Genomic DNA, 23,136 nt, shown 5'->3' with positions numbered 1-23,136 from the left:
GTGTCTGGGTTGGAGCTGCTCTGCCTGGGGGCATAGTGATGGTAGAGTCAGGGGAAGATTAGCACTAAGAGCGTATGGTTAATGTGAATATGCCTAGACTGTTTGGGCAGAGGCTGTACAGCCTATTTCTGAGCAAGCAGCCATCGGCAGCAGGCGAGGACAGTAATTTCTGTAGTGTTTGGTGGGTGCCAAGGGGATGACCGGAGCCACCTGGAAGACTCGGCTTGAGCGCTGGAGTGCTGCTAGTTGAGCAAATTGAATCTGAAATGTGTTAAGGCTTGTTTATGTAGGGCTTACTATTTGAGTTACATACTTCTTTTAATGGTAGGCTGTAGCTGGGCTCTAGATGGTATTGCTAAATGGGAACAAGACCACTGGAATTGTTAAGCTATCACTTGGCATCCGGGTGACTTATTTAATGTTTTTGCAGATGCGGAAGGATGAGCTGTGCAGGGTGATGGAGAGTGAAGGAGGGTCGGTGTGTGGTGTTAGAGAGAAGATGTGACTGGTGAGTATATGACTAGGTTATGGTTTGGGTGTTTGGCTTTATTTTGAAGGTGTGAAGCCATGTTGGATACGGGCACTGGAGCTGACTCAGGCATGGTGAGCAATCACTAGTGGGCTGATGTAGCAGTTGGTTTTCAGGTGTCATATTGCAGTGAAGCTTTAAGCATTGCCTCTTGTTTGGGTTTCACAGGCGGTACCCACACCTCAGTGTGGCAAGCCAGAAACAGTGGAGGCAGTGCTGGAAGCCGGCCAAGGTAAAGGAGTGGGAGATGGGAATTGCTGTGGGCAGGCTCTCGTTTTGGGTAGTATCTTGGCATGTGTTATTTGCTTTGATTGTTGCAGATGATGCACATAGCATCAGAGGAGTGAAGCAGCAATTTGCTGAGAGGTCTGAGAAGGTGAGGCGGTTGTAGGCCTGTTGGTGCCCAAGAGTAACGTATCCTGTGGCAACTCAGTGAAGCTTTTCTCTTTGGCTTTGCGGGTTCTGTGCGGGCCATCTCTGGAATTGGATGAGCATTGGAGGTGAGGTGGGAAGTAGAGAGGATGAGCGTGGGACTAGTGACTTTTCACAAGCGCAAAGGTGATTTTGCATCTCTTGGCATCTTAGGCGCCACAAGGAATGACGGCTGCACCCTCCAACTCTGGAATTGGCGTGGAGGAGGCAAGCAGAATGCCATGGTGCTTCTGAGGGTGAAGGTGGTGCAGAAGAGGCTGGTGTCCACAGTCATGATGCTTACTGCTGGTGCCGTGGGGTTTTGTTTTGCAGATGAGGAAGAGGAACCTGGGGACCACAGGAAAACATCAGCTAGCTGATGTGTATGTTCTCAAGGATGGATGCAGACCCCCAGCCCTCTGAAAGATAAGTTCAGAGGCTGGCACTGGGAAGGGGGTGAGGAGACAAGGTTGGCAGTTGCAGGAAGGGGTTTTGAAAGGTAGGGCAAGGGAGAGGGCTGTCTGGGAATGGTCCCCTCTGGGCAGGTAAAGGGAGCAGGTTACTCATCAGCATGATGCCAGCATGTACTGGGCAGGGCAGTTCCAGGTTGTCTGTCATTGTGCAGTTTGTGTGGTCTGTATTCTGTGTATTAGGCCTTCCTTGGCTCTCGATGTCATCTCCGCACCCAAAGAGGGCGGCATGTGCCTCAGGCACCATCCCTGCTGTCTTGAACACTTGTGCTTGTTGGCCTAGTGCCGATCAGGTGCTGCTTTTCTGGCATTACAGGCGTATGGTGTGGATCGGTCTGGTGTCTAGGAGGTTTCCGGGTGGCCCTCTCTTGTGGCATCATTCTCGGCTGTGTCAGCAGCTCTGCTCTCTTCCTGTCCATTTTTGCAGACTGGGCTTTCTTGCCTGCATCCTTACATTCTTAAGTCTTGAAGCTGGGCTTGTTGTGCCTATGCCCTCTCAGTTTTGAGAGTAACTTCTTGTGAGGGGCTGTGACATTCCACTCTTTCTGGCACTGCCATAGAGCCTCATCATGTCACTGTCATGGTACCACAGGTCTTCTTCCTCCATGGCGTCTTCTGTCTGGCTGTCGTTATTGCCGAGAGTTCTCTCTCGTTTTTGAGGCACGTTGTTTGTAGTGTTGTGTGGAGGGTAGGTCTGTGTGTGTGTGGCCTGGAGCCACCCTGCCTGGGGGATGTAGAGTCAGGGGGTAGGTGGAATAGTGATAACAGTTTAAGGTTAATGTGTTGCTCTACCTAGACTGTTGAGGGAAAGGTGGTACAGTCATCTTGGAGTGAGTAGCTGTTGGTAGTGGGTGAGGACAGCAATTATTGTAGTGTTAGGCAGGTGCTGAGGGGATGGCTCTAGCGGTCTTGGGGGAGGCAGCTCGAGTACAAGCTTGCTCATTCTGCTTGAGTGGAATGAATCTCAAAGATGTTAAGGCTTGTATGTGTAGGCCTTAATATATTATATATTTCTTTCCATAGTAGACTGTGGTTGGCCTGTTGATGGTATTGCTAAATAAGCACAAGACCTCTGGAATTGTTAAGGTGTTACTTGGCATCCAGGTGACTTGTTTGGTATTATTTGATTTGCAGATGCAGAAGAACGAGCTCTCCAGCGTGACAAAGGAGAGGTGAGGTCAGTGCTGTAAGAAGGTGGGTCGGTGTGTGGCGTTAGAGGGCAGACGTGACTGGTAGCTATTCTATTGCATTATGCTGTATTTATCTTTCTCCTTTTATTGTGAAGGTTCCAACTGAGGAGCAATGTGGGATATGGGTGCCGGAGCTGACTTGGGCAAGGTGAGCGGGGATTGGTGGCCTGAAGGAGCGGTTATTTTTCAGGAGTTGTGTACAGCTGGTCCAGTTCTAAGCAGCCCCTGTTGTTTGGGTCTTTCAAGTGGTGCGTCATCCTCGAAGCAGCAATCCAAATTGACAGAGGTGGGGCTGGCAAGCTGTTCAAGGTAAAACGGGGTGAGATGGGGATCGGTGTGGGCAGGCTGTGGTTTCAGGCAGTATCTCAGCATGTGCCTTTTTTCTTGTGCTTTTGCAAGTGCAGCACATTGGCTCAGAGGGGCGATGCCGCCTGCCAAGGAGCGGTCCCGGAAGGTGAGGTGATGGTGGGCCAGGTTGGAGTCTAATAGCCAAGTATTGTATGGCCACTGAGTCGCAGTGTTTCTCTTTGGTTTTGCAGGTTCTGTGGGGGCTTCCTTTGGAACTGGAGGAGCATTTGAGGTGAGCTGGGTAGTAGGGAGTGTGGGGCTGGTGATTTCTTGCAAGTGCACAGGTAATTTTGTGTCTGCTGTTATCCTAGGCGCTGGAAGTGACGACAGTCGTGGCCTCCGACTCTGGAATTCACGTTGAGCAGGTGAGCGGCGCGCCATGGCATGTCTGAGGCAGTGGGTGTTGTGTGAAAGCTCAGCGTTGACCGATGTGATGCTGACTGACGGCATGGGTTTTGTTTTGCAGACGGTGGAGCGGAACCTTGCAGACCGCAGGATGGATCCAGCGGGCTGAGTGTAGTTTTCCTTGTCGAGGATGGATTTGGCCTCGTGGCTGTCTGCAAGCTAAGTTGAGGCACCGGTGCTGGAGAGGGGTTGGGGGAGGCATGGTATGAGGTTGGCCATTGCAGGAAGGCGTTTGTAAATGTAGCGCAGGGAAGAGGGCTGTCTGGGAACAGTCCCCTCTGGGCAAGTAAAGGGAGCAGGTTAGTCTTCAGCAGGATGCCAGGGTGTGCTGGGCAGGGCAGTTCCAGGCTGTGTCTGTTGTCGGGTAGTTTGCGTGGTCTGTCTTCTCTGTCTTAGGCATTCCTGGTGTCTCCGTGTCCTCTTTGCACCCAAGGAGGGTGGCATGCGTCTTGGGCGTAATGATTCAGGCGTCATCCTTTAGCATCTTGAATACCTGTACCTGTCTGAATAGTGCCAATCCGGCACACTTTTGGCATTTCAAGAGTGTGGTGTGGATTGGTCTGGCATCTTGGAGGTTTCCGGGCGATCCTTTTGTGCGGCGTCATTCTCGGCTGCGTCAGCAGCTCTGCTTTCTTGCCATCCATTCTTGCGGACTGGGCTTTCTTGCCCGCATCCTTACGTTCTTAGGTCTTGAAGCCAGGCTTCTTGTGCCTACGACTTCTCAGCTTTGAGAGTCACTTCTTGTTGGGGGCTGTGATGTTCCACGCTCTTTCTGGGGCTGCCTTAGAGCCTCGTCACATCACCGTCACGGTCCCACAGGTGGTCTTGCCGGACAGCATCTTTTGTCTTTGCGTTGTTCTTCTTGCTGAGAGCTCTCTCTCATCTTTGAGGTGTGTTGTTTGTAGCTTTCTGTGGAGCCTCTGTGTGTGTGTTGGCCCGGAGCTGCCCTGCCAGGGGGGTGTGGAGTCAGGGGGCAGGTGGAATAGCGATAAGAGTCTGGTTAATGTGTTGCTATGCCTAGACTGGGGAGGCAAAGGTTGTACAGTCATCTTGGTGTAGCTGAGGGATTAGAGGAAAGATGTGATTCGTGGCTCTTTGACTATGTTATGGTGTTGCTGACATGTTGGGTGGGTTTTTTATTGTGAAGGTTCCAAGCAAGGAGCAAGTGGAATATGGGTGCTGGAGCTGACTTGGGCAAGGTGAGTGGGGATCGGTGGCCTGAAGGAGTGGTTACTTTTCAGGCATTGTGTGCGGGTGGTCCAGTTTTAAGCAGCCCCTGTTGTTTGGGTCTTTCAGGTGGTGCATAAGCCTCAAAGCGGCAACCCAAACTGACAGAGGTGGGGCTGGCAAGCTGTTCAAGGTAAAATAGGGTGACGCGGGGATTGGTGCAGGCAGGCTGTGGTTTTAGGCAGTATCTCAGCATATGCCTTTTTGCCTGTGCCTTTGCAGGTGTTATTTGGAGGGGTGATGCTGCCTGCTGATGAGCAGTCCCGCAAGGTGAGGTGGTTGTGGTTTGGGTTGGTGTCTCATAGCCATGTATTGCATGGCCATTGAGTTGCAGTGTTTCTCTTTGGTTTTGCAGGTTCTGGGGGGGCCACCTTTGGAATAGAGGAGCATTTGAGGTGAGCTGGGTAGTAGGGAGCACGGGGCTGGTGATTTCTTGCAAGTGTACGGGTAACTTTGTGTCTCTTGGTATCCTAGGTGCCGGAACCAATGACAGCTGTGGCGTCAGACTCTGGAATTGCCAATGAGCGGGTGAGCAGCATGCCATGGCCTGTCTGAGGTGGCGGATGTTGTGCGAAAGATCAGCATTGACTGCTGTGACGGTGACTGGTGGCATCAGTCGGTTTTGTTTTGCAGATGTGACGAGGAACCTTTGTGATCGCAGGATGAATCCAGCAGGCTGAGTGTGGCTCTTTGTGTCGAGGATGGATTTGGACTCGCAGCCATGTGCAAGCTAAGTTGAGGCTCCGATGCTGGAGGGGGGTCGGGGGAGGCATGGTATGAGGTTGGCCATTGCAGGAGGGGGTTTGTAAATGTAGCGCAGGGGAGAGGACCGTCTGGGAACGGTCCCCTCTAGGCAAGTAACGGGAGCAGGTTAGTCTTCAGCAGGATGCCAGGGTGTGGCGGGCAGGGCCGTTCCAGGCTGTGTCTGTTGTTGGGTAGCTTGTGTGGTCTGTCCTCTGTGTCTTAGGCATTCCTCAGCTGTCCGTGTCATCTTTGTGCCAAGGAAGGTGGTATGCGCCTCGGGTTTTGTGAGTCGGGCATCATCCCTAGCGTCTCAAATGCTTGTACCCATCGGTACAGGGCCAATCAGGCACTTCCTTTCTGGCCTTACAAGCGTGCGGTGTGGATCGATCTGGTGTCTTGGCGGTTTCCGGGCGGTCCTTTTTTGCGGCGTCATTCTCGGCTGCGTCAGCAGCTCTGCTCTCTTGCCATCCATTCTTGCGGACTGGGCTTTCTTGCCCGCATCCTTACGTTCTTAGGTCTTGAAGCCGGGCTCGTTGTGCCTACGTCCTCTCAGTTTTGAGAGTAACTACTTGTCCGGGGCCGTGACGTTCCTCTCTTCTTGTGGGGTTGCTGTAGAGCCCGGTTACGTGACCATCACGGTCCCGCAGGTCTTCTTGCTGGATGGTGTCTTCTGTCCGGGTGTCGTTCTTCTTGCTGAGTTCTCTCTTGTCTTTGAGGCATGTTGTTTGTTGCACTCTGTGGAGCCCGTGTGTGTGTGTGTGTGTGTGTGTGTGTGTGTGTGTTGGCCTGGAGCCACCCTGCCTGGGGGGTGTGGAGTCAGGGGGTAGGTGGAATAGTGATGAGAGTCTGTGGTTAATGTGTTGCTATGCCTAGACTGGGGAGGCAAAGGTTGTACAGTCATCTTGGACTGAGTAGTTGAGGAATTAAAGGGAAGATGTGACTGGTGGCTCTTTGACTACGTTATGATGTTTCTGACATGTGTTTTTTTCTTTGTTTTTAATGTGAAGATTGCAAGTGAGGAGCAATGTGGGATATGGGCGCCGGAGCTGACTTGGGCAAGGTGAGCGGGGATCGGTGGCCTGAAGGAGCGGTTATTTTTCAGGCATTGTGTACAGCTCGTCCACTGCTAAGCAACGTCTGTTGTTTGGGTCTTACAGGTAGCGCGTCATCCTCGAAGCAGCAACCCAAATTGACGGAGGCGGGGGAGGCAAGCTGTCGAGGTAAAACAGGGTGAGATGGGGATTGGTGCAGGCAGGCTGCAGGTTTGGGCAGTATCTCAGCATGTGCCTTTTTGCTTGGGTTTTTACAGGTGCTATTTGGATGGTTAATATCGCATGCTGATGAGCGGTCCCAGAAGGCGAGGCGATAGTGGCCTGGGTTGGTGTCTCATAGCCGTGTATTGTATGCCCACTGAGTTGCAGTGTTTCTCTTTGGTTTTGCAGGTTCTGTAGGGGCTGCCTGTAGAACCGGAGGAGCATTTGAGGTGAGCTGGGCAGTAGGGAGCGTCAGGCTGGTCACTTCTTGCAAGTGCACAGGTAATTTTGTGTCTCTTGGTATCCTAGGTGCCGGAAGCGACGACAGCCATGGCGTCCGACTCTGGAATTGGCAATGAGCACGTGAGTAGCACACCGTGGCACGTCTGAGGAGGTGTATGTTATGTGAAAGGTGGTTGACCGATGTGATGCTGACCGATGGCATCGGTTATTTCTGTTTTGCAGATGGTGAAGAGGAACCTTGTGGCCACAGGCTGATTTCAGCAGGCTGAGCGCGGCTCTTTGTGTCGAGGATGGATTTGGACTCGCAGCCATGTGCAAGCTAAGTTGAGGCTCCGATGCTGGAGGGGGGTCGGGGGAGGCATGGTATGAGGTTGGCCATTGCAGGAGGGGGTTTGTAAATGTAGCGCAGGGGAGAGGACCGTCTGGGAACGGTCCCCTCTAGGCAAGTAACGGGAGCAGGTTAGTCTTCAGCAGGATGCCAGGGTGTGGCGGGCAGGGCCGTTCCAGGCTGTGTCTGTTGTTGGGTAGCTTGTGTGGTCTGTCCTCTGTGTCTTAGGCATTCCTCAGCTGTCCGTGTCATCTTTGTGCCAAGGAAGGTGGTATGCGCCTCGGGTTTTGTGAGTCGGGCATCATCCCTAGCGTCTCAAATGCTTGTACCCATCGGTACAGGGCCAATCAGGCACTTCCTTTCTGGCCTTACAAGCGTGCGGTGTGGATCGATCTGGTGTCTTGGCGGTTTCCGGGCGGTCCTTTTTTGCGGCGTCATTCTCGGCTGCGTCAGCAGCTCTGCTCTCTTGCCATCCATTCTTGCGGACTGGGCTTTCTTGCCCGCATCCTTACGTTCTTAGGTCTTGAAGCCGGGCTCGTTGTGCCTACGTCCTCTCAGTTTTGAGAGTAACTACTTGTCCGGGGCCGTGACGTTCCTCTCTTCTTGTGGGGTTGCTGTAGAGCCCGGTTACGTGACCATCACGGTCCCGCAGGTCTTCTTGCTGGATGGTGTCTTCTGTCCGGGTGTCGTTCTTCTTGCTGAGTTCTCTCTTGTCTTTGAGGCATGTTGTTTGTTGCACTCTGTGGAGCCCCTGTGTGTGTGTGTGTGTGTGTGTTGGCCTGGAGCCACCCTGCCTGGGGGGTGTGGAGTCAGGGGGTAGGTGGAATAGTGATGAGAGTCTGTGGTTAATGTGTTGCTATGCCTAGACTGGGGAGGCAAAGGTTGTACAGTCATCTTGGACTGAGTAGTTGAGGAATTAAAGGGAAGATGTGACTGGTGGCTCTTTGACTACGTTATGATGTTTCTGACATGTGTTTTTTTCTTTGTTTTTAATGTGAAGATTGCAAGTGAGGAGCAATGTGGGATATGGGCGCCGGAGCTGACTTGGGCAAGGTGAGCGGGGATCGGTGGCCTGAAGGAGCGGTTATTTTTCAGGCATTGTGTACAGCTCGTCCACTGCTAAGCAACGTCTGTTGTTTGGGTCTTACAGGTAGCGCGTCATCCTCGAAGCAGCAACCCAAATTGACGGAGGCGGGGGAGGCAAGCTGTCGAGGTAAAACAGGGTGAGATGGGGATTGGTGCAGGCAGGCTGCAGGTTTGGGCAGTATCTCAGCATGTGCCTTTTTGCTTGGGTTTTTACAGGTGCTATTTGGATGGTTAATATCGCATGCTGATGAGCGGTCCCAGAAGGCGAGGCGATAGTGGCCTGGGTTGGTGTCTCATAGCCGTGTATTGTATGCCCACTGAGTTGCAGTGTTTCTCTTTGGTTTTGCAGGTTCTGTAGGGGCTGCCTGTAGAACCGGAGGAGCATTTGAGGTGAGCTGGGCAGTAGGGAGCGTCAGGCTGGTCACTTCTTGCAAGTGCACAGGTAATTTTGTGTCTCTTGGTATCCTAGGTGCCGGAAGCGACGACAGCCATGGCGTCCGACTCTGGAATTGGCAATGAGCACGTGAGTAGCACACCGTGGCACGTCTGAGGAGGTGTATGTTATGTGAAAGGTGGTTGACCGATGTGATGCTGACCGATGGCATCGGTTATTTCTGTTTTGCAGATGGTGAAGAGGAACCTTGTGGCCACAGGCTGATTTCAGCAGGCTGAGCGCGGCTCTTTGTGTCGAGGATGGATTTGGACTCGCAGCCATGTGCAAGCTAAGTTGAGGCTCCGATGCTGGAGGGGGGTCGGGGGAGGCATGGTATGAGGTTGGCCATTGCAGGAGGGGGTTTGTAAATGTAGCGCAGGGGAGAGGACCGTCTGGGAACGGTCCCCTCTAGGCAAGTAACGGGAGCAGGTTAGTCTTCAGCAGGATGCCAGGGTGTGGCGGGCAGGGCCGTTCCAGGCTGTGTCTGTTGTTGGGTAGCTTGTGTGGTCTGTCCTCTGTGTCTTAGGCATTCCTCAGCTGTCCGTGTCATCTTTGTGCCAAGGAAGGTGGTATGCGCCTCGGGTTTTGTGAGTCGGGCATCATCCCTAGCGTCTCAAATGCTTGTACCCATCGGTACAGGGCCAATCAGGCACTTCCTTTCTGGCCTTACAAGCGTGCGGTGTGGATCGATCTGGTGTCTTGGCGGTTTCCGGGCGGTCCCTTTTGGGGCGTCATTCTCGGCTGCGTCAGCAGCTCTGCTCTCTTGCCATCCATTCTTGCGGACTGGGCTTTCTTGCCCGCATCCTTACGTTCTTAGGTCTTGAAGCCGGGCTCGTTGTGCCTACGTCCTCTCAGTTTTGAGAGTAACTACTTGTCCGGGGCCGTGACGTTCCTCTCTTCTTGTGGGGTTGCTGTAGAGCCCGGTTACGTGACCATCACGGTCCCGCAGGTCTTCTTGCTGGATGGTGTCTTCTGTCCGGGTGTCGTTCTTCTTGCTGAGTTCTCTCTTGTCTTTGAGGCATGTTGTTTGTTGCACTCTGTGGAGCCCCTGTGTGTGTGTGTGTGTGTGTGTTGGCCTGGAGCCACCCTGCCTGGGGGTGTGGAGTCAGGGGGTAGGTGGAATAGTGATGAGAGTCTGTGGTTAATGTGTTGCTATGCCTAGACTGGGGAGGCAAAGGTTGTACAGTCATCTTGGACTGAGTAGTTGAGGAATTAAAGGGAAGATGTGACTGGTGGCTCTTTGACTACGTTATGATGTTTCTGACATGTGTTTTTTTTCTTTGTTTTTAATGTGAAGATTGCAAGTGAGGAGCAATGTGGGATATGGGCGCCGGAGCTGACTTGGGCAAGGTGAGCGGGGATCGGTGGCCTGAAGGAGCGGTTATTTTTCAGGCATTGTGTACAGCTCGTCCACTGCTAAGCAACGTCTGTTGTTTGGGTCTTACAGGTAGCGCGTCATCCTCGAAGCAGCAACCCAAATTGACGGAGGCGGGGGAGGCAAGCTGTCGAGGTAAAACAGGGTGAGATGGGGATTGGTGCAGGCAGGCTGCAGGTTTGGGCAGTATCTCAGCATGTGCCTTTTTGCTTGGGTTTTTACAGGTGCTATTTGGATGGTTAATATCGCATGCTGATGAGCGGTCCCAGAAGGCGAGGCGATAGTGGCCTGGGTTGGTGTCTCATAGCCGTGTATTGTATGCCCACTGAGTTGCAGTGTTTCTCTTTGGTTTTGCAGGTTCTGTAGGGGCTGCCTGTAGAACCGGAGGAGCATTTGAGGTGAGCTGGGCAGTAGGGAGCGTCAGGCTGGTCACTTCTTGCAAGTGCACAGGTAATTTTGTGTCTCTTGGTATCCTAGGTGCCGGAAGCGACGACAGCCATGGCGTCCGACTCTGGAATTGGCAATGAGCACGTGAGTAGCACACCGTGGCACGTCTGAGGAGGTGTATGTTATGTGAAAGGTGGTTGACCGATGTGATGCTGACCGATGGCATCGGTTATTTCTGTTTTGCAGATGGTGAAGAGGAACCTTGTGGCCACAGGCTGATTTCAGCAGGCTGAGCGCGGCTCTTTGTGTCGAGGATGGATTTGGACTCGCAGCCATGTGCAAGCTAAGTTGAGGCTCCGATGCTGGAGGGGGGTCGGGGGAGGCATGGTATGAGGTTGGCCATTGCAGGAGGGGGTTTGTAAATGTAGCGCAGGGGAGAGGACCGTCTGGGAACGGTCCCCTCTAGGCAAGTAACGGGAGCAGGTTAGTCTTCAGCAGGATGCCAGGGTGTGGCGGGCAGGGCCGTTCCAGGCTGTGTCTGTTGTTGGGTAGCTTGTGTGGTCTGTCCTCTGTGTCTTAGGCATTCCTCAGCTGTCCGTGTCATCTTTGTGCCAAGGAAGGTGGTATGCGCCTCGGGTTTTGTGAGTCGGGCATCATCCCTAGCGTCTCAAATGCTTGTACCCATCGGTACAGGGCCAATCAGGCACTTCCTTTCTGGCCTTACAAGCGTGCGGTGTGGATCGATCTGGTGTCTTGGCGGTTTCCGGGCGGTCCTTTGCGGCGTCATTCTCGGCTGCGTCAGCAGCTCTGCTCTCTTGCCATCCATTCTTGCGGACTGGGCTTTCTTGCCCGCATCCTTACGTTCTTAGGTCTTGAAGCCGGGCTCGTTGTGCCTACGTCCTCTCAGTTTTGAGAGTAACTACTTGTCCGGGGCCGTGACGTTCCTCTCTTCTTGTGGGGTTGCTGTAGAGCCCGGTTACGTGACCATCACGGTCCCGCAGGTCTTCTTGCTGGATGGTGTCTTCTGTCCGGGTGTCGTTCTTCTTGCTGAGTTCTCTCTTGTCTTTGAGGCATGTTGTTTGTTGCACTCTGTGGAGCCCCTGTGTGTGTGTGTGTGTGTGTGTTGGCCTGGAGCCACCCTGCCTGGGGGGTGTGGAGTCAGGGGGTAGGTGGAATAGTGATGAGAGTCTGTGGTTAATGTGTTGCTATGCCTAGACTGGGGAGGCAAAGGTTGTACAGTCATCTTGGACTGAGTAGTTGAGGAATTAAAGGGAAGATGTGACTGGTGGCTCTTTGACTACGTTATGATGTTTCTGACATGTGTTTTTTTTCTTTGTTTTTAATGTGAAGATTGCAAGTGAGGAGCAATGTGGGATATGGGCGCCGGAGCTGACTTGGGCAAGGTGAGCGGGGATCGGTGGCCTGAAGGAGCGGTTATTTTTCAGGCATTGTGTACAGCTCGTCCACTGCTAAGCAACGTCTGTTGTTTGGGTCTTACAGGTAGCGCGTCATCCTCGAAGCAGCAACCCAAATTGACGGAGGCGGGGGAGGCAAGCTGTCGAGGTAAAACAGGGTGAGATGGGGATTGGTGCAGGCAGGCTGCAGGTTTGGGCAGTATCTCAGCATGTGCCTTTTTGCTTGGGTTTTTACAGGTGCTATTTGGATGGTTAATATCGCATGCTGATGAGCGGTCCCAGAAGGCGAGGCGATAGTGGCCTGGGTTGGTGTCTCATAGCCGTGTATTGTATGCCCACTGAGTTGCAGTGTTTCTCTTTGGTTTTGCAGGTTCTGTAGGGGCTGCCTGTAGAACCGGAGGAGCATTTGAGGTGAGCTGGGCAGTAGGGAGCGTCAGGCTGGTCACTTCTTGCAAGTGCACAGGTAATTTTGTGTCTCTTGGTATCCTAGGTGCCGGAAGCGACGACAGCCATGGCGTCCGACTCTGGAATTGGCAATGAGCACGTGAGTAGCACACCGTGGCACGTCTGAGGAGGTGTATGTTATGTGAAAGGTGGTTGACCGATGTGATGCTGACCGATGGCATCGGTTATTTCTGTTTTGCAGATGGTGAAGAGGAACCTTGTGGCCACAGGCTGATTTCAGCAGGCTGAGCGCGGCTCTTTGTGTCGAGGATGGATTTGGACTCGCAGCCATGTGCAAGCTAAGTTGAGGCTCCGATGCTGGAGGGGGGTCGGGGGAGGCATGGTATGAGGTTGGCCATTGCAGGAGGGGGTTTGTAAATGTAGCGCAGGGGAGAGGACCGTCTGGGAACGGTCCCCTCTAGGCAAGTAACGGGAGCAGGTTAGTCTTCAGCAGGATGCCAGGGTGTGGCGGGCAGGGCCGTTCCAGGCTGTGTCTGTTGTTGGGTAGCTTGTGTGGTCTGTCCTCTGTGTCTTAGGCATTCCTCAGCTGTCCGTGTCATCTTTGTGCCAAGGAAGGTGGTATGCGCCTCGGGTTTTGTGAGTCGGGCATCATCCCTAGCGTCTCAAATGCTTGTACCCATCGGTACAGGGCCAATCAGGCACTTCCTTTCTGGCCTTACAAGCGTGCGGTGTGGATCGATCTGGTGTCTTGGCGGTTTCCGGGCGGTCCTTTTTTGCGGCGTCATTCTCGGCTGCGTCAGCAGCTCTGCTCTCTTGCCATCCATTCTTGCGGACTGGGCTTTCTTGCCCGCATCCTTACGTTCTTAGGTCTTGAAGCCGGGCTCATTGTGCCTACGTCCTCTCAGTTTTGAGAGTCACTTCTTGTCGGGGGCTGTGATGTTCCACTGTCTCTCCGGGGCTACTGTAGAGCCTCGTCGCATCACCATCACAGTCTTCTTGCTGGATGGCATCATTGATCCTGGTGTTGCTCTTCTTGCTGAGAGTTCTCTCTCACCTTTGAGGCATGTTGTTTGTAGCATTCTGGAGAGACAGAGAGAGTGTGTGTGTGTGTGTGTGTGGCCTGGAGCTGCCCTGCCCGGGTGGTGTGGAGTCAGCGGGTATGTGGAATTGTGTAAGAGTCTGTGGTTAATGTGTTGCTATGCCTGGACTGGGGAGGCAAAGGTTGTATCGTCATCTTGGACTGATAACCTGTCAGTAGGTTGTGCTCATTTAATAATGGGTTATGGGGTTGAGCAGAGGCATGAGGGAGGTGCTTTTCAGGGGTATCTGGGGTTTGGTCAGCATCCAGGTCACTTGCTTTACTGGGTTTAGAGTGGCCTGTTTGGGTGGAGGTCATCTGGGCACTTTTTTTTTGATAGCTGGTAGGTGTTGTCAAGTGTGTTCTAGAGTCTGTTTAATTATGTTGAGCAGGTGCCCCAGGGCTATTTGGATCCCTGGAGAAAAGCCTCAGGTGAGTGTTGCTAGAAGGTACAAATCCAAGCGATGAAGGAGCGGGATCCGGGCATGTAGCAAAGCGTCTTCCTCGGCTTGCTGAAAAGGAAGCAGAAACTTGGGAACGGTCCCGATCCATCACGTTGTTTAGAGGCGCATGGCAAGGCCGTTCCAGGGACAGCTCTAGAAGCTGTGTGAGAGCCATAGTGGCAGGCAGTGTAACGGTTGTGTTTTGAGCGAGCAGCGGTTGAAGGAGCGTTTAGTTTGTGAATGTGCCTAACCTTGTATGTGTGAAGTATTTTATTGCAGGCTGTAGATAATGTTGAGAGTAGTTTTTCTATGCAAATAAAATTAGAATTAAAAAAACCCAGCTGGGGGATTTTTTGTTTTCTCCCTTGGCTGGTGTTTGTTTTTTTTTTTTTTTTTTTTTTTTCCCCGGTTGCTCTGTGAGGCGATGTTCATTGCCAGTGTTTGGGTGGAGGTCAGGCTCAGGCCAGCGTTTTCACAGGCAGGGCAATTTTTCAAGGCCCCTGGGAACGCATTTCCCAGGGAGTGTGGCAGATGCGGGGGGACAGTGCGTTGTGGTGTGTGGGTGGCAGAACGGATCGGGTGGGACCGAGGTGTGGTTTCTGCGGTAGTTGAATGAGCAGTGTGTTTTGAATGCATCTAACCTTTCATGATTGTGTGGCGGTTGAAGGAATGTTTTATTTGGGAATGTGCATAACCTTTTATGTGTGAGGTATTTTATTGCAGGTTATATTTCATCTTGAGAGTAGTTTTTCTATGCAAATAAAAGTAGAATAAAAAAAACCGCAGCCGGGGGATTTTTTTTTTTTCTCCCTCGGCTGGGTTTTTTTTTTTCCCCGGTCCCGGTCGCTCTGCGAGGCGATGTTCATCGCCAGTGTTTGGGCGGAGGTCAGGCTCGGGCTGGGGTTTTTGCAGGCAGGGCAATTTTTCAAGGCCCCCGGGAATGCCGTTCCCGGGGAGCGCAGCAGATGCGGGGCAATTGGTGTGTTGTGGTGTGAGGGTGGCAGAACGGATCGGGTGAGACTGAGGTGTGGTTTCTGTGGTAGTTGAACAAGCAGTGTGTTTTGAACGCATCTAACCTATCATGATTGTGTGGTGGATTTTTGTGTCTTTGCAGGGTCTGTGTGGAGTGTAAGTTTTTGTTTTTCAGACGTTTAGACTTGAAAATGAAAGAGTCTAGGTGGGGAATTTAGTTTTTCCATCAGCTGTGGTTTTTTGGAGAACCACAGCAATTAATGACCTGGATTTTGGCGATGGGATGAAACTTTACCAATGCCTAAGTTCAATCATCTGTCAACCCTATAAATAGAGGAACAGAGCGAGACCATTTGAGCCCTCCCGGACTGCAGCGGGCCCCGCCAGCATATCTCTGAGAGGGACGCGTCTCAAAGCTGCGCAGTCTGCGTACAGAGGCCGGATGATGGGATCCGGACCCATCTCTTCTGCCTTTTGCTCCTCGAGAGTCGACCTTTGCCCATCGAGATCATTTTGATGCGAGTATTTCATGGAACTGGAGGGGATTTTGTACTAGGTACCTTTATATATGCTTATTGTGAGGATTTTGCCAAGTTTGCGAGCCATGACTAGGCTTAGCATGTGCGTGTGTGTGCATCACGATACCAATATTGTAGTAAATCCTTTGTAATTGCGTTGTAAATGTTAAATGAACCAATGAGTAGGTATAGTTAAATTCCAGCAATGTTTTCTTGATTGTGAACCCCCCTTGCAGTGCCGCTAGAGCGGAATAATCCTTAGCCATAAACCGTCGACCAAGTCTGGGACTAGGATCAGATCCAGCCGCACCTAGGCTCCTCTCTGAGAAGGAGTTTAGAAAGCAAGGGGGTCTGTTCCAAACCTTGTGACTCGACGGGAGGGCCCCCCCTTTTTCCCCCTTGTATTTTGTTCTAGCTCAGTATTGTCTGCATTTGTCCAGATGTATATGTTCCCTTCAGTTAGAATATACATAATTTCCATTTGGTGTAGAAGTAATAGCAAAGCTTGCTGTTACTAGGGTTCTAAGGTATGTTAAAATGAAAAGGTTTTAATAAAGTCGCCCTAAATGTGTTGGCGGGTCTGCTTTGTGTTCTGAATCTGTATTGAAACTATAAAACCAGTTATCGGTAAGGTGCCGTTTGATCTGTTTTGTATCCTATGTCCATATTTAAACTTTGAAAACAGTTGCAGTAAAGTTTTTTGGCCGGTCATTTTTTGTATTTTCTGTCCGTAGTTAAAATTTGAAAATGGTTGTAATAGTTTTGTTCAGTCAGTCTTGTATCCTATGTCCATATTGAAACTTTTACAAGCAGTTGTGATAAAGTGTAGACTGATCAGTTGTGTCTCCTGTGTCTGTAACAAAACGGGTTTTAAACAGGTTTTATTAAAGTACCTGTTCGGTGCATTCTGTTTGTGGAGTCTGTAATACAACTGTAGATGTGGTTGTCATAAAGGTAGAGTTTGATCTGTTTTGTATCCTATGTGCCAACAGAAACTTTGAAAATGGTTGTAAATGAGTTCTATAGGGTCGCTTTTGTGTCCTATGTCTGTATGGAAACTTTGAAAGTGGTTGTAATAATGGTTTGTGTTGGGTCTGGTTTTGTCTCCTATGTCTGTATTGAAATTAAAAATGGTTGTAATAAAGGTTTTTTTTGTTGGTCTTGGTTTGTCTCTTGCATATTTAAAAATGGTTTCAGTAAAGTTGCAATCAAGGTTTTGCGTGGCCAGTTTTGGTTTTGAGTGTGGATGGCAACTCCAGAACTGGATGTACTCAAGGTGTACTTGGATCTGTTTTGTATTGTAAGTCTGTATTAAAACTTTGTAAATGGTAGTCATTGAGTTCTCTTCAGTCTGGTTCTGTATCCTAGGTCTGTATTCAAACTTCAGAACAGGATCTACGAACGGTGTACTTTGATCTGTTTTGTATCCCATATCTGTATGTAAACTTTGAAAACATTTGTTGCGAAACCAACCCAGTAAAACTTTATATCCTATGTCTGTATGGAAACTGTAGAACTGATTGTACTCAAGGTGTAGTATCTTATGTCCGTGTGTAAACTCTTATTACAACCATTTTGAAAGCGGTGGTAGGTTGGTTGTGTATCCTATGTCTCTATTTAGGACAACCGGTTCTAAAGGTGTACTTTGATACATTTCATATCCTATGTCTGTATGTAAACTTTGAAAGCAGTTGTAGGAAGCTGTTGTTTGGTTGGTTTTGTCTGTTGTGTCTGTATTAAAACTTACTACAACCGTTTTTAAAGTTGTGGTTGGTTTTGGTGTCCTCTGGTGCGGGTCGGTCTTTTGGTCGGTGTCCTCTGGTGCGGGTCGGTCTTTTGGTCGGTGTCCTCTGGTGCGGGTCGGTCTTTTGGTCGGTGTCCTCTGGTGCGGGTCGGTCTTTTGGTCGGTGTCCTCTGGTGCGGGTCGGTCTTTCGGTCGGTGTCCTCTGGTGCAGGTCTTTCTAAATATTGGGTTTCAGGTATGGGACACTTTTCTTTCTTTGTGTTTGTCTTTGAGTTTCTTCATTGGTGGGGTGTGTGGTTGTCTTCTGAGTATTTCAAATTTTCAGTAACAAATTATTTATTTAAAAAGAAAAAGCAGCAGTAGAAAATAGTATACTCCCTGGGAGTAAAAAAAAAAAAAAAAAAAAAAATTATTACTCCCAGGGTAGAAGCTATTTTCTACTGCTGCACCAGACTTATTATATTTTTTTTTCTTTTTTTTTTTTTTTTTCTTTTTATTCATGATGTTATACACAAACACACACACACATATCCTCCTTGCACCAGGAAGTAATAATGAATAATAATAACAACACCAAATACTGTAACCACTCATTCCTCCCACATGGAATACAAATGAACACCACATTAATCAAATAAAATAATTACTCAAATAACAAAAAATTTTCTTCACCACCACAAGCAAAACAAAACCCTAACCACACAAAACCCAAAAATACAAAACAATAAAAACATGCAAAACCTACAGAGAAAAAAATAATTCACACAAACCACCAAAATGGCCAACAGAGTCCTCCGCGATCACAGAGCAGGACCTCCAGACCACAGAGACGACACCGGAAGTCCTCCGCGATCACAGAGCAGGACCTCCAGACCACAGAGACGACACCGGAAGTCCTCCGCGATCACAGAGCAGGACCTCCAGACCACCGAGACGACACCGGAAGTCCTCCCGATCACAGAGCAGGACCTCCAGACCACCGAGACGACACCGGAAGTCCTCCGGGATCACAGAGCAGGACCTCCAGACCACCGAGACAACACGGGAAGTCCTCCGGGATCACAGAGCAGGACCTCCAGACCACAGAGACGACACCGGAAGTCTCCCTCTATGATACACAACTCCTCCGACTACACCGGAAGTCCTCCGACTACACCGGAAGTGACTATAAAATCACCGGAAATAGCCTCCCTACACCCGGAAGTGACCCTAACCAGACCGGAAACGACCCAACACAAACCGGAAGTGATGCCAAACCGACCGGAAGTTACCTATTCCAACCGGAAGTGCCCCGAAAATCCGGAAAACAAACCGGAAACACTCAAAACAAGACCGGAAGTACCGCAAAAATCAACGGAAACACCTCAAATTCCACAAAACCACACCCATAAGAACCACACTCCAAACCTAAAATACAACCACAGGTAACTCAGGTGTTAGGGTTATAGGTTATGAGTTATGCGTGGGGTTAGGAGTTAGGGGGTTAGGGTTAGGGCCATTACGGTTAGGGTTTAGGGGTTAGGGTTAGGGCCAGGTTAGGCCAGGCCAGGGCCAGGCAGGCCAGGCCAGGCCAGGGCCAGGCCAGGGCCAGGGCCAGGCCAGGGCCAGGCCAGGCCAGGCCAGGCCAGGCCAGGCCAGGCCAGGGCCAGGCCAGGCCAGGCCAGGCCAGGCCAGGCCAGGCCAGGCCAGGCCAGGCCAGGCCAGGCCAGGCCAGGCCAGGGCCAGGCCAGGGCCAGGCCAGGCCAGGCCAGGCCAGCCAGGCCAGGCCAGGCCAGGCCAGGCCAGGGCCAGGGCCAGGCCAGGGCCAGGCCAGGCCAGGCCAGGCCAGGCCAGGCCAGGCCAGGGCCAGGCCAGGCCAGGCCAGGCCAGGCCAGGCCAGGCCAGGCCAGGCCAGGCCAGGCCAGGCCAGGCCAGGCCAGGCCAGGCCAGGCCAGGGCCAGGCCAGGCCAGGCCAGGCCAGGCCAGGCCAGGCCAGCCAGGCCAGGCCAGGGCCAGGCCAGGCAGGGCCAGGCCAGGCCAGGCCAGGCCAGGCCAGGCCAGGCCAGGGCCAGGCCAGGCCAGGCCAGGCCAGGCCAGGCCAGGCCAGGCCAGGCCAGGCCAGGGCCAGGCCAGGCCAGGCCAGGCCAGGCCAGGCCAGGGCCAGGCCAGGCCAGGCCAGGGCCAGGCCAGGCCAGGCCAGGCCAGGCCAGGCCAGGCCAGGCCAGGCCAGGCCAGGCCAGGCCAGGCCAGGCCAGGCCAGGCCAGGCCAGGCCAGGCCAGGCCAGGCCAGGCCAGGCCAGGCCAGGCCAGGCCAGGCCAGGCCAGGCCAGGCCAGGCCAGGCCAGGCCAGGCCAGGGCCAGGCCAGGCCAGGCCAGGCCAGGCCAGGCCAGGCCAGGCCAGGCCAGGCCAGGGCCAGGCCAGGCCAGGCCAGGCCAGGCCAGGCCAGGCCAGGCCAGGCCAGGCCAGGCCAGGCCAGGCCAGGCCAGGCCAGGCCAGGCCAGGCCAGGCCAGGCCAGGCCAGGCCAGGCCAGGCCAGGCCAGGCCAGGGCCAGGCCAGGCCAGGCCAGGCCAGGCCAGGCCAGGCCAGGCCAGGCCAGGCCAGGGCCAGGCCAGGCCAGGCCAGGCCAGGCCAGGCCAGGCCAGGCCAGGGCCAGGCCAGGCCAGGCCAGGCCAGGCCAGGCCAGGCCAGGCCAGGCCAGGCCAGGCCAGGCCAGGCCAGGCCAGGCCAGGCCAGGCCAGGCCAGGCCAGGCCAGGCCAGGCCAGGCCAGGCCAGGCCAGGCCAGGCCAGGCCAGGCCAGGCCAGGCCAGGCCAGGCCAGGCCAGGCCAGGCCAGGCCAGGCCAGGCCAGGCCAGGCCAGGCCAGGCCAGGCCAGGCCAGGCCAGGCCAGGCCAGGCCAGGCCAGGGCCAGGCCAGGCCAGGCCAGGCCAGGCCAGGCCAGGCCAGGCCAGGCCAGGCCAGGCCAGGCCAGGCCAGGCCAGGCCAGGCCAGGCCAGGCCAGGCCAGGCCAGGCCAGGCCAGGCCAGGCCAGGCCAGGCCAGGCCAGGCCAGGCCAGGCCAGGCCAGGCCAGGGCCAGGCCAGGCCAGGCCAGGCCAGGCCAGGCCAGGCCAGGCCAGGCCAGGCCAGGCCAGGGCCAGGCCAGGGCCAGGCCAGGCCAGGCCAGGCCAGGCCAGGCCAGGCCAGGCCAGGCCAGGCCAGGCCAGGCCAGGCCAGGCCAGGCCAGGCCAGGCCAGGCCAGGCCAGGCCAGGGCCAGGCCAGGCCAGGCCAGGCCAGGCCAGGCCAGGCCAGGCCAGGCCAGGCCAGGCCAGCCAGGCCAGGCCAGGCCAGGCCAGGCCAGGCCAGGCCAGGCCAGGCCAGGCCAGGCCAGGCCAGGCCAGGCCAGGCCAGGCCAGGCCAGGCCAGGCCAGGCCAGGCCAGGCCAGGCCAGGGCCAGGCCAGGCCAGGCCAGGGCCAGGCCAGGCCAGGCCAGGCCAGGCCAGGCCAGGCCAGGCCAGGCCAGGCCAGGCCAGGCCAGGCCAGGCCAGGCCAGGCCAGGCCAGGCCAGGCCAGGCCAGGCCAGGCCAGGCCAGGCCAGGCCAGGCCAGGCCAGGCCAGGCCAGGCCAGGCCAGGGCCAGGGCCAGGCCAGGCCAGGGCCAGGGCCAGGCCAGGGCCAGGCCAGGGCCAGGCCAGGCCAGGCCAGGCCAGGCCAGGCCAGGCCAGGGCCAGGCCAGGCCAGGCCAGGCCAGGCCAGGCCAGGCCAGGCCAGGCCAGGCCAGGCCAGGCCAGGCCAGGCCAGGCCAGGCCAGGCCAGGCCAGGCCAGGGCCAGGGCCAGGCCAGGCCAGGCCAGGCCAGGCCAGGGCCAGGCCAGGCCAGGCCAGGCCAGGCCAGGCCAGGCCAGGCCAGGCCAGGCCAGGCCAGCCAGGCCAGGCCAGGCCAGGGCCAGGCCAGGCCAGGCCAGGCCAGGCCAGGCCAGGCCAGGGCCAGGCCAGGCCAGGCCAGGGCCAGGCCAGGCCAGGCCAGGGCCAGGGCCAGGCCAGGCCAGGCCAGGCCAGGCCAGGCCAGGCCAGGCCAGGCCAGGCCAGGCCAGGGCCAGGGCCAGGCCAGGCCAGGGCCAGGCCAGGCCAGGCCAGGCCAGGCCAGGCCAGGCCAGGCCAGGCCAGGCCAGGCCAGGCCAGGCCAGGCCAGGCCAGGCCAGGCCAGGCCAGGCCAGGCCAGGCCAGGCCAGGCCAGGCCAGGCCAGGCCAGGCCAGGCCAGGCCAGGCCAGGCCAGGCCAGGCCAGGCCAGGCCAGGCCAGGCCAGGCCAGGCCAGGCCAGGCCAGGCCAGGCCAGGCCAGGCCAGGCCAGGCCAGGCCAGGGCCAGGCCAGGCCAGGCCAGGCCAGGCCAGGCCAGGCCAGGCCAGGCCAGGCCAGGCCAGGCCAGGCCAGGCCAGGCCAGGCCAGGCCAGGCCAGGCCAGGCCAGGCCAGGCCAGGCCAGGCCAGGCCAGGCCAGGCCAGGCCAGGCCAGGCCAGGCCAGGCCAGGCCAGGCCAGGCCAGGCCAGGCCAGGCCAGGGCCAGGCCAGGCCAGGCCAGGCCAGGCCAGGCCAGGCCAGGCCAGGCCAGGCCAGGCCAGGCCAGGCCAGGCCAGGCCAGGCCAGGGCCAGGCCAGGCCAGGCCAGGCCAGGGCCAGGCCAGGCCAGGCCAGGCCAGGCCAGGCCAGGCCAGGCCAGGCCAGGCCAGGCCAGGCCAGGCCAGGCCAGGCCAGGCCAGGCCAGGCCAGGCCAGGCCAGGCCAGGCCAGGGCCAGGCCAGGCCAGGCCAGGCCAGGCCAGGCCAGGCCAGGCCAGGCCAGGCCAGGCCAGGCCAGGGCCAGGCCAGGGCCAGGCCAGGCCAGGCCAGGCCAGGCCAGGCCAGGCCAGGCCAGGCCAGGCCAGGCCAGGCCAGGCCAGGCCAGGCCAGGCCAGGCCAGGCCAGGCCAGGCCAGGCCAGGCCAGGCCAGGCCAGGCCAGGCCAGGCCAGGCCAGGCCAGGCCAGGCCAGGCCAGGCCAGGCCAGGCCAGGCCAGGCCAGGCCAGGCCAGGCCAGGCCAGGCCAGGCCAGGCCAGGCCAGGCCAGGCCAGGCCAGGCCAGGCCAGGCCAGGCCAGGCCAGGCCAGGCCAGGCCAGGCCAGGCCAGGCCAGGCCAGGCCAGGCCAGGCCAGGGCCAGGCCAGGGCCAGGCCAGGCCAGGCCAGGCCAGGCCAGGCCAGGCCAGGCCAGGCCAGGCCAGGGCCAGGCCAGGCCAGGCCAGGCCAGGCCAGGCCAGGCCAGGCCAGGGCCAGGGCCAGGCCAGGCCAGGCCAGGCCAGGCCAGGCCAGGCCAGGCCAGGCCAGGCCAGGCCAGGCCAGGCCAGGCCAGGCCAGGCCAGGCCAGGCCAGGCCAGGCCAGGCCAGGCCCAGGCCAGGCCAGGCCAGGCCAGGCCAGGCCAGGCCAGGCCAGGCCAGGCCAGGCCAGGCCAGGCCAGGCCAGGCCAGGCCAGGCCAGGCCAGGCCAGGCCAGGCCAGGCCAGGCCAGGGCCAGGCCAGGCCAGGCCAGGCCAGGCCAGGCCAGGCCAGGCCAGGCCAGGCCAGGGCCAGGCCAGGCCAGGCCAGGCCAGGCCAGGCCAGGCCAGGCCAGGCCAGGCCAGGCCAGGCTCAGGGTTAGCTGCTGCTAGTTAGGGGTTAGGTTAGTTAGGTTAGTTTACAGTTGTATAGGTTAGGTTGTGTTGTGCTTGTGTTGTGCTGTGCTGGTGTTGTGTCAGGGTTGTGCTTGTGCTGTGTTGTGCTGTGCTGTGCTGTGCTGTGCTAGTGCTGTGCTGTGCTGTGCTGTGCTGTGCTGTGCTGTGCTGTGTTGTGTTGTGTTGTGTCAGGGTTAGGGCAATAGTTAAAGAAGAAGAATAAAGTAGTTAAAGGTTATGCTTGTGTTGTGCTGTGTTGTGTTGGGTTGTGTTGTGTTGTGGCCAGGGTTAAAGTAGTTGTGTGCTGTGCCAGGTTAGTGTGTTGTGTTGTGTTAGTGTTGTGTTGTGCAGTTAGTGTTGGTGTTGTGTTAGTGTTAGTGTTGTGTTGTGTTGTGTTGTGTTGTGCTAGTTGTGTTGTGTTGTGTTAGTGTTGTGCCAGTTGTGTTGTGTTAGTGTTGTGCCAGTTGTGGTTGTGTTGTGTTGTGTTGTGTTGTGTTGTG

General features: G+C 55.8%; 2 long non-coding RNA genes across 11 annotated transcripts; both read left to right on the top strand.

Moving 5' to 3' along the window:
- Window positions 1-4,800: 4,800 nt before the first annotated feature.
- Window positions 4,801-5,302, top strand: LOC148054220 (uncharacterized). Its single transcript, XR_015707553.1, has 4 exons — window positions 4,801-4,850; window positions 4,936-4,975; window positions 5,055-5,108; window positions 5,214-5,302. It is a non-coding gene; the product is annotated as an uncharacterized LOC148054220 (long non-coding RNA).
- An 807-nt stretch (window positions 5,303-6,109) lies between these two features.
- LOC148054219 (uncharacterized) lies at window positions 6,110-14,090 on the top strand. Of its 10 annotated transcripts, XR_015707544.1 has the most exons (24): window positions 6,110-6,384; window positions 6,482-6,544; window positions 6,634-6,681; window positions 6,767-6,807; window positions 6,887-6,940; window positions 7,043-7,143; window positions 8,149-8,201; window positions 8,299-8,361; window positions 8,451-8,498; window positions 8,584-8,624; window positions 8,704-8,757; window positions 8,860-8,960; window positions 9,965-10,017; window positions 10,115-10,177; window positions 10,267-10,314; window positions 10,400-10,440; window positions 10,520-10,573; window positions 10,676-10,776; window positions 11,780-11,832; window positions 11,930-11,992; window positions 12,082-12,129; window positions 12,215-12,255; window positions 12,335-12,388; window positions 12,491-14,090. It is a non-coding gene; the product is annotated as an uncharacterized LOC148054219 (long non-coding RNA). The 10 variants fall into 10 exon arrangements; XR_015707543.1 differs by having other exon boundaries at window positions 7,043-8,201; XR_015707547.1 differs by lacking the exon at window positions 6,634-6,681 and having other exon boundaries at window positions 7,043-8,201.
- The last annotated feature ends 9,046 nt before the right edge of the window (window positions 14,091-23,136 follow it).

Source organism: Nipponia nippon, unplaced genomic scaffold (assembly GCF_047370975.1).
Source record: "Nipponia nippon isolate SJK-2023a ecotype South Korea unplaced genomic scaffold, ASM4737097v1 scaffold_32, whole genome shotgun sequence".
In the NCBI taxonomy this organism is placed as follows: Eukaryota; Metazoa; Chordata; class Aves; order Pelecaniformes; family Threskiornithidae; genus Nipponia; species Nipponia nippon.
This window is presented reverse-complemented; position numbering and strand designations above follow the sequence as displayed.